Source organism: Bos mutus, chromosome 5, assembly GCF_027580195.1.
Source record: "Bos mutus isolate GX-2022 chromosome 5, NWIPB_WYAK_1.1, whole genome shotgun sequence".
Classification (NCBI taxonomy): Eukaryota; Metazoa; Chordata; class Mammalia; order Artiodactyla; family Bovidae; genus Bos; species Bos mutus.
This window is the reverse complement of record NC_091621.1, coordinates 28,528,895-28,544,530: the sequence shown is the minus strand read 5'-3', so window position 1 is coordinate 28,544,530 and position 15,636 is coordinate 28,528,895. Positions and strand designations below refer to the sequence as shown.

Genomic DNA, 15,636 nt, shown 5'->3' with positions numbered 1-15,636 from the left:
CTGCAGCATGCCAGGCTCCTCTGTCCTTCACTACCTCCCAGAGTTTGCTCAAATTCATGCCCATTGAGTCGGCCATTCTATCTAACCATCTTATCCTCTGCCACCCCTTTCTCCTTTTGCCTTCAATCTTTCCAGGCATCACACCCTCGGTAATCCAAGGGCTAACATGTAATCCACTCATACATACTCATTTCTTAAACTTCTATTAACATTTAAAATCTCTTCCAAATAGGTTGTCTACCAAAGAGAATAACCAAGAAATTGGTATCTAAGAGTCTTATGAGCAGGGAAAATGCAAGAAAGATGATTGTGTATCTGAGATCAAGGAGGTAATGAATGAGCCCCTTCCCCTCCCGGGCAGCTGGTGTCTGGGGGTGTTAGTCACGGGGAGGAGGCAGGTCAGGATGGGGACAGAGAGGCAAGGCTATAGCACTAGCAGCCTAGGGCCCCAGTTGGAGAAGAGCTGGGGCTTCAGCCTCATCATGCCTCTGGGCCCCCAAGATCCAGCTGCTTCTGCCTTTTGGAATTACTGGGACATTATGGGATGGAGAGTCTCTTCACCTGCAGGACACCAAGGAACAGTCGTCAGAGGTTGCTGATGGTGCCCCAGCTCCAGGTGAGAGTAAATGCATTCATAGTGCATTTCTGTGCTGTTAATCTGCCTGATCCCAGAACCTCAGGGTGGAAAGAGAACTTCGGGGTTGCCTCGTGCAGTGCCTTACCTTTGATAGAATCCTCCTTATAACACTCCTGCCAAGATTCATCTGGCCGAATCCCTCGAGTGAAGGACAATTCACCTCCACCTGGTGACCCGCTGTGCACTGAAACACCACACTCAGGAGACGGCCTTCTCCAGCCTGGGGGCAAAGCTGCCTTCTGGCAGCCAGAGCCCACTGGTTCTCAGTCTACCCCTGGATCCACAGCTAATGAGTCCATCTTTCTCCACACTCAGGACCAGCGTCAGACATTTGAAGAACGCCATTATGCTGCATCTATTTAAGGTCCCAGGGTTTCCCTGGTTGCTCAACTGGTAAAGAATCCAACTGCAATGCAGGGGACCCAGGTTCAATTCCTAAGTTGGGAAGATCCCTTGGAGAAGGGATAAGCTACCCACTCACTCCAGTATTCTTGGGCTTCCCTGATGGCTCAGTCAGTGAAGAATCCGCCTGCAATGTGGGAAACCTGGATTCAATCCCTGGGTTGGGAAGATCCCCTGGAGGAGGGCATGGCAACCCACTGCAGTATTCTTGCCTGGAGAATCCTCATGGACAGAGGAGCCTGGCAGGTTATAGTCCATGGGGTTGCAAAGTCAGACACAACTGAGCGACTAAGCACAAGCACAATATAAGGTCCCAGTGCACACTTGCCCACATCTTTTCTTGAGACCAAATCTTGCCAAGTGAAAGTGAAAGTTGTTCAGTCATGTCCCACTCTTTGCGACCCCATGAACTATACAGTTCATAGAATTCTCTAGACCAGAATAATGGAGTGGGTAGCCTTTCCCTTCGCCAGGGGGTATTCCCAACCCAGAGATCAAACCTAGGTCTCCCACACTGCAGGCGGATTCTTTACCAGCTGAGTCACAAGGGAAGTCCAAGAATACTGGGGAGGGGACCTATCCCTTCTCCAGCGGATCCTCCTGACCCAGGAACCAAACTGGGGTCTCATGCATTGCAGGCAGATTCTTTACCAACTGAGCTATCAGGGAAGCCCAGTCTTGCCAAACCAAGACCCAAACTGTTGTTTACATCTCATGGCCTTGAGCCCCTTTACAACCTGCTCTCTCTCTACTCAAGATGTGTCAGTTTCACACTGGCTCTACTCAAACATGTACCCAGAAGCTAGCACAACACTCCTCATTTTTGTGTGCTTTGCTTTTCACCAGTGCACAGCAGAGCAGCATTGCCAGTTTCCTTGTTAAGAGTCACTCGGTTTCTCTTCACATAAACCCCTGATGGGGGGATTGTGCCCCTTCTGTTCACTGCGGTACCTGCTTCCCACCCCAGAGATAAGTTCACTGTCCGGCACTGGGTGGACACTCAGGATGTGCTTGTTTAGTAAATGAATGACACTTTGAGAATACAGGCTCATTCTCTGTTTTGTTTTTGTTGTAGTAATATTAATAGTTGTTGCTTCTTGTTAATTGTCAGGAGGAACAGTTTTATTTTGGGTTTATTAAACCCCATCCAAGCAGGCATATCAAGGAGACACTGGATACACAGACAAGTATGGAGCTTAGAGGAGAGGTGAGGCCTGGAGACAGATTGGACAGAAAATGAAGCTGCATCACTGCATGAAGTTGCCTAGGAATTCGACTAATCCAGGATTCTATGCTCTTTCTATGTGGCTTTCCAGAGCCAGTGACCATTAAAACAGAGAATACGGGCCTGTCCTCTGTGCCCTGCACTCAACCCAAGCAGTAGAAACCTCAGGCCTGCTCACCTGCCCCTCCTCCATCCCCACCATCCCTGGGAGGTCCCTGTTCAGTACTGAACGGGGAACATCATCCCTGCTTGTCCATGGGAACTCCAGAGGAAAGATCTGAATCGCAAGTGCATTCCTGGGAGTGACGTGGTCAGCTACCACTATTGCTAGAGAGTCAGTCACTTCCAACCTAAAGCTAGTTTCTCTCCCAGAACATGGCTGGTATCTTAGAGATCAGCAAGTGAGCAAGGGGCATCCATGTGCTTCCTCTCACATCTACCCACCAAGAACAGGCACACAACATTGGAATCCTGGTGTCCCAAGAAAGACCAGATCCCCATGGAGGACTCCAGAGCCAGGAGTGCCCTCTGGTGGTCATAATAAGGCCGACGATCATGAGAATAACACAATGAGCTAGTTAGTCAATCATTGCCTGGAGAAGCACATGGACAGAGGAGCCTGGCAGGCTACAGCCAATGGGCCAAAAAGAGTCAGACACGACTAAAGTGACTTAGCACGCACACACACAGGATAACTAACACTTATCAGGAGCATTTACTCTGAGCTGGTCACGTATGCATGTGAGAGTTGGACTGTGAAGAAAGCTGAACGCCGAAGAATTGATGCTTTTGAACTGTGGTGCTGGAGAACACTCTTGAGAGTCCCTTGGACTGCAGGGAGGTCCAACCAGTCCATCCTAAAGGTGATCAGTCCTGGGTGTTCATTGGAAGAACTGATGCTGAGGCTGAAACTGCAATACTTTGGCCACCTCATGCGAAGAGTTGACTCATTGGAAAAGATTCTGATGCTGGGAAGGATTGGGGGCAGGAGGAGAGGGGACGACAGAGGATGAGATGGTTGGATGGCATGACCGACTCGATAGACATGAGTTTGGGTGAACTCTGGGAGTTGGTGATGGACAGGGAGGCCTGGTGTGCTGCAATTCATGGGGTCGCAAAGAGTCGGACACAACTGAGCGACTGAACTGAACTGAGACTTGTAATAAAAATTTTATCCAGATTAACCCATTCACTGCTCATCCTAGCTTTATAAAGTACTACTGTTTTACTATTTTCCCCATTTTTAAAAATGAGAAAATGATCAAAGCAATCAGATGATTTACTCAAAGTCATAAAGTGCAGAGAAGATTGACTTGTCTCGTCTTGGTCATCTATCCCCTTCTAACTCCTAAAGAAAGACATAAGGCATCCTAGAAAGAAAGGGGGAATTTAAATATATATGTTTTTCATTTAAAAAGTAAACATATTACATATTTTGGAAAAAATAGAAAAATAAATTGCCCATTATAAAAACCATGTCAGCTTTTAAAATGCTTCCTTTCTTTTTTCTCCTTTCCATCTTTTTTTTCTCAATTATAAGCAAGGTATAATATAAATTCTTCACTGAAGGATATTCTTTAAGATTTTTTTTCCTCCAAGAATTTTTGGTTCTTAGATGTGATTTTCACATTTTTTATTCAAAGCAATAGGGATAAGTTCCTTGTACATCCAGCAAAGATTCTGACCTAGAGCTCCCAGATAGGAGCTCTGTAATATCCCAGCCTGCCCTGGGGTGCTACCCAGAGAGCCAGGGTTGCTATGGAGACTGAGTGTAGCATGAAACCTCAGGATAAGTCATAATGTCAACCATCTGTGTGCACTGCCCTCAGAGCAGGTGTCCCAAAGGGAACTCTGGGGACTCACTTCTGTAGCTGGCTCACTTCTGTCAGCACAGAGGCTCTGAGCATGGAGAGCAATAGGGCAGCCATCCAGAGGACCTAGGATTCTTGGGAAGTTTTCCTCTGGCCGCCATAGGGACATGGCTCTGTGGCAGCCCTCTCCATGAATTTGTTTCACTTTTCTGCACTGTTTTCTGAAAAGCACCTTCCCCTCACCAGAAGCCTCTGTGCCTCCATCTGGCAACAAAGAGATGCTCCCTACAAATGTAGTCCCTGTGGGCCTCCTTGCCTCAGACTCCCAACTCTGTCACTTACTAGCTGTGTGAACTGGGTGCTATTTTAACCTCTCAGAACAGTTTCCTCATGTGGAAAATGAAGAGGGTAATTGTTCATATTCACAGAGTTGCCAAGAGAAGTGAATAGACATTTAGCTGAGTACCGAGTACACAGAAAGAGCTCAGTATATGGTGGCTGTTGTTCTAGAAACCTTCTGCAGACAGCTAGTGAAGGGGGGCAAAGAGCAGCTGTCTGCAGTGGGTAGCTGGAGACCACATGTAAGTATGTGTCATTCATCTGGAATGTCCAAATTCCTGATTCTGTTAGTTGTATGCAAGTGCCAGAGGAGCGGAGACACTGCCTGAGTCCTCTCCTGATCCCTCTCTCCTCCCACCTCTTTCCTGGGCCATTTCCCAAGAATACAGAAGGACCATACCAGGGGTAATACTCAGATTATGTAAAGACCTAGACTGAAGCAATATAGTGCCAGCCAAGGGCTTCCCAGGTGGCACAGAGGTAAAAAAATTCACCTGCCAATGCAGGAGACGAAGGAGACTCCAGTTTGATCCCTGGGTCAGGAAGATCCCTGAAGGTGGAAATGGAAACCCACTCCAGTATTCTTGCCTGGAGAATCCCATGGACAGAGGAAACTGGCAGGCTACAGTCCTTGGGGTCACAAAGAGTCAGACACAAATGAGCAACTGAGCACAAGGAGCTGAAACGGAGTCTTTGGAGCTTCCTATTGCACCAGGTGTTACCACCTTGCTTCCTGGATTGTGGGGAGGTGAGGGAGGGGTCCTAGGAGAGGCACCTGGGAAGCTGGACCAATGGAGAGAATACTCAGCAGACCCTGGGCAAGGGTTCCTTACCAACTGATATGGAAATAATCAGTTTACATTTTAACAACCAATATGGCCAAACTATCATGTACCAACTGATTTATCCCCAGGTGAAACCCCTAAAGAACATAGAGACCACAGACTATGTTAAGCCCATCTGGGGCCCATGCCCTGTTGCAGAGTGAGTTGGGGAGAAGAACCTCATTGCCCAAGAGACTACTCAAGTGCTAAAACTCCCCAATCCATGTCATGCCTTGCTGATGCAGTAGGAAGAAGGGACCCAGAAGTTGGATGATCCTAAGTCAAACACCATTGCAAATTTCTGCAGTGGGTTACCAGTGCTGACAACCCCAGAGACTGAGCCTATAGGAAGAACATACCAAACCTAAAACTGCAGCCCAACACCAGCCACTTAGGCCCATTCAGTCTTTCATTCCACTAATACTCGTTAAGTCTACATTAAGTGCCAGATGCTATCCTGTGGGCTGGGACTACAACAGTGAGCAAGACCCACAGCATATCTGTACTCATGGAGCCAGACACAAAATTATAACACAGGGTAATACAATGGGGAAAAGAGAGGGTGCTAAGGGAGCAAAGGAGTGCACCTAACCCAGAAGTCTCGCTTCAGGAAGTAATGTCTAAGCCAAGACCTGAGGATGATATGGGAGCTAGCCAGAAGAAGAAGTTGGGGAAGCATGGAAGAGCATGTGCAAAGACCAGAGGTTGGCTGAACCATCAGTAGAAGAAAACAGATGAACTGAACTTGAATATAATCATGTTGTTGTGTCAAGTTTGGGATGTAATTAATTCTAACAAGTGGTCCTAGCTTCTTGCTTAACCAGAGAATGGCTTGGAAAGACTTGTGTGTGTGTACTTCTGCTTAGTCACTAAGTCATGTCTGATTCTTTGCAATTTCATGGACTGTAGCCCGTCAGGTTTCTCTGTCCATGGGATTCTCCAGGCAAGAATACTGGAGTGGGTAGCTCTTCTTCCCGACCCAGGGATCAAACTCTGGTTTCCTGCATTGCAGGTGGATTTTTTACCATCTGAGCTACCAGGGAAGCCCTTGGAAAGACTACTGCTGCTACTGCTAAGTCACTTTAGTGGTGTCCAACTCTGTGTGACCCCATAGATGGCAGCCCACCAGGCTCCCCTGTCCCTGGGATTCTCCAGGCAAGAACACTGGAGTGGGTTGCCATTTCCTTCTCCAATGCATGAAAGTGAAAAGTGAAAGGGAAGTCACTCAGTCGTCTCCGACTCTTAGCGACCCCATGGACTGCAGCCCACCAGGCTCCTCTGCCCATGGGATTTTCCAGGCAAGAGTACTGGAGTGGGGTGCCATTGCCTTCTCTGTTGGAAAGACTATATGCCTATAAATCAAAATGTCCAAGTCAAAGGTGCAGGTTGGTAGGGACACCAAGTTAAGGGGTAGTGTCACAAGGGGCTAAGTCCTGAACTGTGGATCACATGAACTCAGGCTCAAGTCTTAACTCTACTCCTGACCTTGGCTAAGTTAATTCACCCTCTCTAGGCAGTAATTCTCTCATTCAAAAATGCAGAATAACATTGGTATCTACTCTGTAGCCTAGTAGTAGGTAGTGTTCAAACGAAATAGTATATGAAGTTTTCAGCATGATGAATGGTATGGAGTTGATTCTCATTATTAAAAATACTTCTGTGGAATCCACTCCTAACTTAAACATTATTTTGTGCCCAATAATCCCAAGTGTTTTTTAGAAGTCCAACTTAATCCAAACATCATAGCTAATAGTTATTGAGAATTTACATAGACCTGCCCAGACCTACACTCCTTACATGGGTTACTTTAATTAATCCTCATGAAAACCCAATAATGGAGGTGCTACTGTTTTCCAGGTTTCACAAACTGGGAAACCAAAGCAGAGAAGCTTAGTAACTTGCCTCAAATCATTGAAAGATGAAAAAATCCAGAACACTGACAATACCAAATGCTGGCAAGGATGTGGAGAAACAGGGACTCTCACTCATGGCTAGTGGGAATGCAAAATGTTATTGCCACTTTAGAAGACAGTTTGGTAGTTTTTGACAAAACTAAGCATTTTCTTCCCATATGGTCCAGCAATCATGTTCCTTGGCATTTACTCAAACCGATATCCACACAAAAACCTGCACACAGATATTTACACATAATTGCCAAACTTGGAAATAACCAGGGTATCCCTCAGTAGGTGAATTTGTAAATTGTGATATATCCAGACAATAGACTATTAGTTAGTGCTAAAGAGAAATGAGTTATCAAGCCATGAAAAGGCACGGAGGAAACTTAAAAGCATATTACTAAGTGAAAGAAGACAATCTGAAAAAACGACACACTGCATGATTGTGTGACATAAATTATATGACATAAGCAGCAAAACTATGGAGACAGTAAACAGGTCAGTGGTTGCCTATTACAAGAGAGGGAGAGATGAACAGGCAGAACGCAGGATTGTGGGGGGCAGTGAAACTATATTCTGTAGGATACCACAACCGGGAATACACAGGGAATACATTTGTCCAAACCCAAAGAATGAACCCAGCACCAAAAGTGAACCCCAGTTAGACAATGGACTTTAAGAGAGAATGATGTGTGAATGTGGGTTCATTGGTTGTAACAGATGTACACTGTGGTGTGAGATAGCCATAGTGTGGGAGGCAGGAGTGGGTGAGTACAGGGCTACACAGGAACTCTCTGTACTTATTGCTCAGTTTTGCTGTTAATGTAAAACTACTCTTAAAGCCCTCTTAAAAAGTGAAAGTGTGCCAGTACCATACTGTCTTGATGACTGTGGTTTTGTAGTAGAGCCTGAAGTCAGGTAGGTTGATTCCTCCAGTTCCATTCTTCTTTCTCAAGATAGCTTTGGCTATTCGAGGTTTTTTGTATTTTTATACAAATTGTGAAATTATTTGTTCTAGCTCTGTGAAGAATACTGTTGGTAGCTTGATAGGGATTGCATTGAATCTATAAATTGCTTTGGGTAGTATACTCATTTTCACTATATTGATTCTTCCAATCCATGAACATGGTATATTTCTCCTTCTATTAGTGTCCTCTTTGATTTCTTTCACCAGTGTTTTATAGTTTTCTATATATAGGTCTTTAGTTTCTTTAGGTAGATATATTCCTAAGTATTTTATTCTTTTCATTGCAATGGTGAATGGAATTGTTTCCTTAATTTCTCTTCTGTTTTCTCATTATTAGTGTATAGGAATGCAAGGGATTTCTGTGTGTTGATTTTATATCCTGCAACTTTACTATAATCATTGATTAGTTCTAGTAATTTTCTGGTGGAGTCTTTAGGATTTTCTATGTAGAGGATCATGTCATCTGCAAACAGTGAGAGTTTTACTTCTCCTTTTCCAATTTGGATTCCTTTTATTTCTTTTTCTGCTCTGATTGCTGTGGCCAAAACTTCCAAAACTATGTTGAATAGTAATGGTGAAAGTGGGCACCCTTGTCTTGTTCCTGACTTTAGAGGAAATGCTTTCCATTTTTCACCATTGAGGATAATGTCTGCTGTGGGTTTGTCATATATAGCTTTTATTATGTTGAGGTTATGTTCCTTCTATTCCTGCTTTCTGGAGAGTTTTTATCATAAATGGATGTTAAATTTTGTCAAAGGCTTTCTCTGCATCTATTGAGATAATCATATGGTTTTTATTTTTCAATTGGTTTTTCAATTTTTCAATTATTTTTCAATAATTTTTCAATTATTTTTAATGTGGTGTATTACATTGATTGATTTGCAGATATTGAAGAATCCTTGCATCCCTGGGATAAAGCCCACTTGGTCATGGCGTATGATCTTTTTAACGTGTTGTTGGATTCTGATTGCTAGAATTTTGTTAAGGATTTTTGCATCTATGTTCATCAGTGATATTGGCCTGTAGTTTTCTTTTTTTGTGGGATCTTTGTCAGGTTTTGGTATTAGGGTGATGGTGGCCTCATAGAATGAGTTTGGAAGTTTACCTTCCTCTGCAATTTTCTGGAAGAGTTTGAGTAGGATAGGTGTTAGCTCTTCTCTAAATTTTTGGTAGAATTCAGCTGTGAAGCCGTCTGGACCTGGGCTTTTGTTTGCTGGAAGATTTTTGATTACAGTTTCAATTTCCGTGCTTGTGATGGGTCTGTTAAGATTTTCTATTTCTTCCTGGTTCAGTTTTGGAAAGTTGTACTTTTCTAAGAATTTGTCCGTTTCTTCCACGTTGTCCATTTTATTGGCATATAATTGCTGATAGTAGTCTCTTATGATCCTTTGTATTTCTGTGTTGTCTGTTGTGATCTCTCCATTTTCATTTCTAATTTTATTGATTTGATTTTTCTCCCTTTGTTTCTTGATGAGTCTGGCTAATGGTTTGTCAATTTTATTTATCCTTTCAAAGAACCAGCTTTTGGCTTTGTTGATTTTTGCTATGGTCTCTTTTGTTTCTTTTGCATTTATTTCTGCCCTAATTTTTAAGATTTCTTTCCTTCTACTAACCCTGGGGTTCTTCATTTCTTCCTTTTCTAGTTGCTTTAGGTGTAGAGTTAGGTTATTTATTTGACTTTTTTCTTGTTTCCTGAGGTATGCCTGTATTGCTATGAACTTTCCCCTTAGGACAGCTTTTACAGTGTCCCACAGGTTTTGGGTTGTTGTGTTTTCATTTTCATTCATTTCTATGAAAATTTTGATTTCTTCTGTGATTTGTTGGTTATTCAGCAGCGTGTTGTTCAGCCTCCGTATGTTGGAATTTTTAATAGTTTTTCTCTTGTAATTGAGATCTAATCTTATTGCATTGTGGTCAGAAAAGATGCTTGGAATGATTTCAATTTTTTTGAATTTACCAAGGCTAGACTTATGGCCCAGGATGTGATCTATCCTGGAGAAGGTTCCATGTGCACTTGAGAAAAAGGTGAAATTCATTGTTTTGGGATGAAATGTCCTATAGATATAGGTCTAACTGGTCTATTGTATCGTTTAAAGTTTGTGTTTCCTTGTTAATTTTCTGTTTAGTTGATCTATCCATAGGTGTGAGTGGGGTATTAAAGTGTCCCACTATTATTGTGTTATTGTTAATTTCTCCTTTCATACTTGTTAGCATTTGCCTTACATATTGCGGTGCTCCCATGTTGGGTGCATATATATTTATAATTGTTATATCTTCTTCTTGGATTGATCCTTTGATCATTATGTAGAGACCATCTTTGTCTCTTCTCACAGCCTTTGTTTTAAAGTCTATTTTGTCTGATATGAGTATTGCTACTCCTGCTTTCTTTTGGTCCCTATTTGCATGGAAAATCTTTTTCCAGCCCTTCACTTTCAGTCTGTATGTGTCCCCTGTTTTGAGGTGGGGCTCTTGTAGATAGCATATGTAGGGGTCTTGTTTTTGTATCCATTCAGCCAGTCTTTGTCTTTTGGTTGGAGCATTCAACCCATTTACGTTTAAGGTAATTATTGATAAGTATGATCCCATTGCCATTTACTTTATTGTTTTGGGTTTGAATTTATACACCGTTTTTGTATTTCCTGTCTAGAGAATATCCTTTAGTATTTGTTGGAGAGCTGGTTTGGTGGTGCTGAATTCTCTCAGCTTTTGCTTGTCTGTAAAGCTTTTGATTTCTCCTTCATATTTGAATGAGATCCTTGCTGGGTACAATAATCTGGGCTGTAGGTTATTTTCTTTCATCACTTTAAGTATGTCTTGCCATTCCCTCCTGGCTTGGAGAGTTTCTATTGAAAGATCAGCTGTTATCCTTATGGGAATTCCCTTGTGTGTTATTTGTTGTTTTTCCCTTGCTGCTTTTAATATTTGTTCTTTGTGTTTGATCTTTGTTAATTTGATCAATATGTGTCTTGGGGTGTTTCACCTTGGGTTTGGAACAAAATGGAAAGCCCAGAGATAAATCCACACACATATGGACACCTTATCTTTGACAAAGGAGGCAAGAATATACAATGGATTAAAGACAATCTCTTTAACAAGTGGTGCTGGGAAAACTGGTCAACCACTTGTAAAAGAATGAAACTAGACCACTTTCTAACACCATACACAAAAATAAACTCAAAATGGATTAAAGATCTCAATGGAAGACCAGAAACTATAAAACTCCTAGAGGAGAACATAGGCAAAACACTCTCCGACATACATCACAGCAGGATCCTCTAGGACCCACCTCCCAGCATATTGGAAATAAAAGCAAAAATAAACAAATGGGACCTAATTAAACTTAAAAGCTTCTGCACAACAAAGGAAACTATAAGCAAGGTGAAAAGACAGCCTTCAGAATGGGAGAAAATAATAGCAAATGAAGCAACTGACAGGCAACTAATCTCAAAAATATACAAGCAACTCCTACAGCTCAACTCCAGAAAAATAAATGACCCAATCAAAAAATGGACCAAAAAAAAAAAAAAAAAAAAATGGACCAAAGAACTAAATAGGCATTTCTCCAAAGAAGACATACAGATGGCTAACAAACACATGAAAAGATGCTCAACATCACTCATTATCAGAGAAATGCAAATCAAAACCACAATGAGGTACCATTTCACACCAGTCAGAATGGCTGCCATCCAAAAGTCTACAAGTAATAAATGCTGGAGAGGATGTGGAGAAAAGGGAACCCTCTTACACTGTTGGTGGGAATGCAAACTAGTACAGCCACTATGGAGAACAGTGTGGAGATTCCTTAAAAAACTGGAAATAGAACTGCCTTATGATCCAGCAATCCCACTGCTGGGCATACACACTGAGGAAACCAGAATTGAAAGAGACACGTGTACCCCAATGTTCATCGCAGCACTGTTTATAATAGCCAGGACATGGAAGCAACCTAGATGTCCCTCAGCAGATGAATGGATAAGAAAGCTGTGGTACATATACACAATGGAGTATTACTCAGCCATTAAAAAGAATACATTTGAATCAGTTCTAATGAGGTGGATGAAACTGGAGCCCATTATACAGAGTGAAGTAAGCCAGAAAGAAAAACACCAATACAGTATACTAACGCATATATGTGGAATTTAGAAAGATGGTAACAATAACCCTGTGTACGAGACAGCAAAAGAAGACACTGATGTATAGAACAGTCTTTTGGACTCTGTGGGAGAGGAGAGGGTGAGATGATTTGGGAGAATGGCATTGAAATATGTATAATATCATATATGAAACGAGTTGCCAGTCCAGGTTCGATGCATGATACTGGATGCTTGGGGCTGGTGCACTGGGACGACCCAGAGGGATGGTATGGGGAGGAAGGAGGGAGGAGGGTTCAGGATGGGGAACACGTGTATGCCTATGGCGGATTCATTTCGATATATGGCAGAACCAATACGATATTGTAAAGTTTAAAAATAAAATTTAAAAAAATGCACACACAAAAAAATAAAAAGAAAAGAAAAGAAAATTCACCTGTAAGGTGAAAAAAAAAAAGTGAAAGTGAAGCCGCTTGGTCGTGTCCGACTCTTTGTGACCCTGTGGACTGTGTCCATGGGATTTTCCAGGCAAGAGTACTGGAGTGGGTTGCCATTTCCTTCTTCAGCGGATCTTCCCAACCCAGGGATCGAACCCACGTCTCCTGCATTGTAGGCAGATGCTTTACCATCTGAGCCACCAGGGAAGTCTAAAAAAGCCAAACAAAACACAGGCTTCACATCCAGAAAGTCTGGCTCCAGAATGCACCTCTTTAACCACCATACTATACAATTTTTTTTTTTTTTTCTGGAGGCTTGTGGGATCTTAGTTCTCTGACCAGGGATTGAACCTGGGCCCACGGTAGTGGAAGCACAGGGTCCTAACCACCGACCTGCCAGGGAAGTCCTCCCCAGCTTCTACCAACTTTTGATAGAAATTAAAGAAAAGAAAAGAAAAGAAACACGTACACGTAAAGTAAAACAAAGAGATTGCTGGGTTTTGGAATGTGCTTACAGGTCAGGTGCCAGCCCTCCCTTGTCCTTTCCAGAGGGCAGCCAAGGCTTCAAGGCTGCTGAAGCTGCCTGTGCCTCTCGGGTAGTGTGTGATGAAGAGCACCTGATGTGGCGCGAGACCAGCCTCCCCAGGGCCCTTTGGTCTGGAAAACAGCTGTGCGTAATCTGGGGCACCAGGAGCAGGAAACTTTATCAGTTGGCCTGTCCCAAAGCCTCTGAGAAGACTATCTGCTGGTGCAGCTATGCCTCCAACTGTCCTATTTTTAGAGAAAGGCATTCTTTCCAGGGCTGTGCTTCTGACAAAGGGCCCAGGGATGGAGAGAAACAGTCCCTGAGCTGGCTCAGGGTTCAGCTCACTTCTGCATCCATTAGAATTCCCTGGAATAATCGCAACCCAACAGCTAATATTAACACTAATAACAAGAAGATAACAATATTAACCCTTCTCAAGCACCCTCTGTGTGCAAAATATTTTAAACACCTTATCATACTGACCCATGTGTGTGTGTGTGTGTGTGTGTGTGTGTACTCCATCATTCAGTTGTGTCTGACTCTTTGCCACCCTATGGATTGTAGCCCACCAGGTTCCTCTGTCCATGGAATTTTCCAGGAAAGAATACTGGAGTGGGTTTCCATTTCCTTCTCCAGGGGATCTACCCAACCCAGGGATCGAACCCACATCTCTTGTGTCTCCTGCACTGGCAGGTGGATTCTTTACCACTGCATGACCTGGGAAGCAATCCCCTGAAGTAGATGTTATCATTCCAGTTTTGCAGGTAAGGGAACTAAGGCTCAGAGAAGTTGTTTAACTTATGCCTAGTGAATGGCAGAGCTGACATGCAAACTCAGATTTTTCTGACTCCAAACTCTATGCATCCTCTTCCCATTTGTCATACTGGGCCCCCTAATGGTGCTGGAGTGAGTTACACAAAAGGAGATTGGGTCAGCTCTTTGCCATTGTAACTTAGTGTCCCCGAATTGAAACTAAAGCAAAACAACAGGGGTTTTCTCAAGCACAGTCTGCATCCCATTTACCCCACCCTACTCTACATTTGCAGCTGAATGATTTGATGACCCCAAACTGATGCAGTGAGAAGTCCCTGCTGTCAAGTTTGATGGGGACCTTAGAGACCACCTGGTCCAACCCTCCTGTCTCCAGATGAGGGAAAGGAGAGAGACAGAAGTTCAACAACTTGTCCAAGCTTGCGCAGCAAGAGGAGAAAAGCAAACACAGATCTGCAGAGTCCAAGTCTGGAGTCCCTCCCACAGAATCCGCCCCACCCCATCAACATGACCCTAACTGACCAGGATCCAGAACGAGCCCTCCTGTCTGTCCCAGACACCTGAGATGGAGTAATACTGAACCCACACCACTGCTCCTTCCAAAAGGAAATGGGAGCGGGACATCTTTGTGTGTCCAGTGGTTCAGACTACGTGCTTTTCCTGGGTTTCCTGGGTTTGACCCCTGTTCAGGCCAAAAAAATATTTTTTTTAAACATTAAAAAAATGTTTTTAATACTAAAAATTTATTTGTTTAACTGAATAGAAGAAACTCTCCAACAAGAGAAAAACACAGCCTCTAGGCAATCCAGGTTGGTCTGTGGTCTTTCAGAGAGCCAGACATCTCCAGATTCCCAATCTGCTCACATAATCTAGTCTCGTAATCACATAACTGCTCTTTTGTCATTCTCTCCTATAAATAGACTTCCTGAGGAATCATCATAGATATCTACAAGCAGAAACTACAGCAACTCCAGGGTCCCTGCTTCTCCAAGATGATGTCTGCTGTACTTCACCTGGATCAAAGAAATCCTGGAAAAATAGAGACCGATGAGTGAGCTCGTGGTGTCAGTCTCACCCTGTTTCAATGCATCTCATTGCAGTTTCAACTCATCAGTGTGTGGAGGATGGTAGGTGTTAGTCAAGGAGAGACGATGTCACAGCAGAGGCTGTGCCAAGCTCCCCTTAGCTTTCCATGCCACGATAATCTAAAAGACACCAGAGTCACCAGGACCAGCTTTATCGTCCTTGTTCAGTGGTCACTTGCAATGCACCAGACTTTTTGATAGCTCATTGATTCCCAAAGTTGTGAGTTTATTCCATAAGTTCTAGAAGTTCTAAGTTACCAGTAGTTTTAACAATGTGGCTGGAGCTGACCACAAACTTCGGCAAATACTGACATTCCTTAAAGATGTGAGGTGGTATCAGCCAAGTATTGATAAGCAAGTTTGCAGTGGTAGAGGGAACATTTGACAAGAATTAAGCTTCTTTCAGGTTGTTATTGTCATTTAATCCCCACCATGAGATTAATATCATCTCCAGTTGATAAATGTAGAAAGACTTTCAAAGAGGCTCAGCAAGGTCCCCAAGGCCAGAAAGGCAGGAAATGGTAGAATTAAACTTCCACCCCTAACTGCCAGCCCACACACACACCAGACATTCCCATGACAGGCAATGCTGGTTTCCTGCCTAACCTCTCCTTTCTTTCTTG

The 15,636-nt window shown here is 43.2% G+C and overlaps 1 long non-coding RNA gene across 1 annotated transcript; it reads left to right on the top strand.

The window, feature by feature from the left end:
• Nucleotides 1-2,179: 2,179 nt before the first annotated feature.
• On the top strand, nt 2,180-14,756 carry LOC138987921 (uncharacterized). Its single transcript, XR_011464208.1, has 3 exons — nt 2,180-2,246; nt 13,722-13,921; nt 14,204-14,756. It is a non-coding gene; the product is annotated as an uncharacterized lncRNA (long non-coding RNA).
• Nucleotides 14,757-15,636: the final 880 nt, after the last annotated feature.